Source organism: Athene noctua, unplaced genomic scaffold (genome assembly GCF_965140245.1).
Source record: "Athene noctua unplaced genomic scaffold, bAthNoc1.hap1.1 HAP1_HAP1_scaffold_122, whole genome shotgun sequence".
Lineage (NCBI taxonomy): Eukaryota > Metazoa > Chordata > Aves > Strigiformes > Strigidae > Athene > Athene noctua.
This window is the reverse complement of record NW_027437600.1, coordinates 277,501-280,000: the sequence shown is the minus strand read 5'-3', so window position 1 is coordinate 280,000 and position 2,500 is coordinate 277,501. Positions and strand designations below refer to the sequence as shown.

The window sequence follows — 2,500 nt, the reverse complement described above, 5'->3', positions numbered from 1 at the left end:
CGTCTCTCTCGCCGGCGGCCGGTCCGACCGGGCCGCCTCCGTCGCTCGTCTCCTGATGCGCGCGCGCGTGCGCTGCGCTTCGTCGCGCGGTCGGTGCGGGGCCGCCGAGCGCTCCCCCCCGCCACGCCGTCGCCACCCCCCTGCTTCTCGCCTCGGCTGGGCTCCGCCGCCGGCGGGCGTCCGGCTCCGGGCACCCGAACCCCCTCTCCCCACGGCCTTGCCCGACGGCAGTCCGCTGCCGCCACCGGGGTGGTGCGTGGGGGTGCGGCGGCCGAGGGCCCTCCCGGAGCGCCAGGGCACCGCCGGTCCGAGCGCGAGCGGCGGCGCGTAGGGGGAAGAGGGGGTGGCCGCCGGTGTGGTGGGGGCGCGTGGAGGCGGGAACCCCGGCCGGCCGAGCGGAAAGCCCCCGGCGCTCGGGCGCGCGCAGGAGAGGGAGAGGGGACCGGCGCGAGCCTTTGGCGGTGACGGGCTGGGCGCGGCCGGCGCCAGCCCGGCGAGAGGGGCGGCGGGCAGAGCAGGCCTCGCCGGGGTCGGGGGAGGCGTCTCCCCCGATCCTTCCTGCCCGCACCGTGGCGGGCTTGCTGCGGAGCAAGCCCGCCGGGGGGCCGGCCGGCCGCGTGCAGGGCCGAGGCCTCTGGGCGTTCCGGGCTCGGGTGCGTGGCGCCGGCCCTCGGGCCGGCGGGCGAGTTCCCGCGCCGGGCCGTGTCCCGCGCGCCAGCGGGCGGCCCGAGCCACGGCTCTCCTCCCGGGCGCAGCGCCGGGATACTGAGGGAAACCTCGGGCCCCGGGCCAGGAGGACGTGGTGGTGGTGGCGGATGTCGGGCGCGCCCCCGCGGGCGGACGCTCCCCCGATGGCGGCAGCGGGGGAGGCACCCCCGCGGGGCCCTTGAGGATGTTTCCCTCACCCCAGGGCCAGGTACCTAGCGTCCGCGCCTCCGCGGCCCTCCCTCGGCTGAGCCCGGGGGTCGAAGGCCGCGGAGCCGGGCGGAGGTTTAAAGACTCGGGCGGCTCGGTGCGACCCGCAGGGGCGGGCCCCGGCCGTGTGCGGCGGTTGAGCCTCCAGGGGCGGGAGTCGCTCTCGTGCAGGCCCTGGCCATGGCGGCCGCCGCCCACGCCGTGGGCTTTTTGTCCCCTCGGGCGGCCGCGCCGGGGAGGGGTGTCCCCCCTGCCCCCCCTTCTCCGCGGTCCGGTCTCGGCGGCGAGACCGGCGGCGTTCGGTCGGCCGCAGCCGGCCTGCCTCGCCCTCGAAACGCGAAGGGGAACCTCCCCCCCCCCCGGCGGGGAGCGCGGGCTCTCTCGCCGTCGGGGGCGATGGCGATTCCCCCACGGTCGGGGGTCTCGCCGGGCGGGGCGGCCTGCTCGGGCCGCCGCGTCTCCGTGGACGCGCAGCGGCGCGCTTGCGGCTTCGTGCTCCTTGCTTGCCACCCCCACCCCTTCCCGCCCCGGCTGAGGGGAGGGGCGGCGCAGCCCCCGGGCCCGAGCGGCGGCGGCGGCGCCACCGCTCGGCGTGCCGGCCGGCGGTCGCTCGGTGGCCGGCCGCGTGGCCTGTCCCGTCCCGGGTCCTGCCCGTCGCTTCGCAGTCGCCTTTCCCGGTCTCGGTCAGGCGAGGCGGGTGGGCGGCCGAGGGGCGTTCCCCGTCCCGTTCTCCGCGCGGAAGCGGGGAGAGGGGGCGTCGCCTCCGGCTCAGCGGCGTCCGCCTTCTGCCTGGCGCGTGCCTGCGGAAGGGGCCGAGACGAGAAGCGGCGGCGGCGGCTCCGGGAGGGCAGCCGCGGCGGTGCGGTGGCCGGGCGGCGGTCGGGCGGAGCGCCGGGCGGCGGCGTCGCGTCGCCGTCTCGGGTTCCGGCGGTTGGCCGTCCGTCCCTGTCTCCGGTGTGGTGCGGCGGCGGCGCCGCGCGGGCGTTCCCGGCGTCGGGGCGAGAGCCGGGGTTTCGGGGCCACGGGGGCAAGGAGCCGGCTGTCGCAGCGCGCGGGCGCTGGGCGGCGCGGAGGCGCGCGCGGCGCGAGCGGGGCGCCCCCGCTGGTCGCCCGCGCGGCGGTCAGCGTCTGTGGTTTCCCCCCTCCGCGCGAGCGAGAGGCGGGTGCAGGTCCGGGCGCGCGGTCGGACGCGCCGCCGGCCCTCCGTGCGGAGGCCGGGCCGAGCCCGGGCGCCTGGGCCGCCTCCGAAGCGAGCAAGGTGCTTGTTGTTTCCCCAGGTCGGTCGGGAGCGCGGGCTCCCCGGGCCCTTGCCGTTCGGAGCTTGTTTCACCCTTCCCTTCCTTCCCTCCGTTGTGATGTCGGTACGGTCATCTGAGGCGAGGCGCGACCGTCGCCCGCCGGTCGTCGCGCGCCCCCTCCGCGCGTGCGGAGGGGGGCGGTCGGTCGGTCGGTGGGGCGGCGGTCCGTCGTCCGAGAAGGGGGCCGCTTCTGCGGAGCGGTCCCGGCCCCTCCGCGCGCGCGGGGCGGTGCCGAAAGGCAGACAACTCTTAGCGGTGGATCACTCGGCTCGTGCGTCGATGAAGAA

General features: G+C 79.4%; 1 non-coding gene across 1 annotated transcript in view; it reads left to right on the top strand.

Moving 5' to 3' along the window:
- Positions 1–2,457: 2,457 nt before the first annotated feature.
- The window catches only part of LOC141955089 (5.8S ribosomal RNA), a 153-nt gene continuing 110 nt past the window's right edge, over positions 2,458–2,500 (top strand). Inside the window, exon 1 of the ribosomal RNA XR_012632346.1 lies at positions 2,458–2,500. This exon is cut by the window's right edge and continues 110 nt beyond it. This is a non-coding gene — a ribosomal RNA (5.8S ribosomal RNA).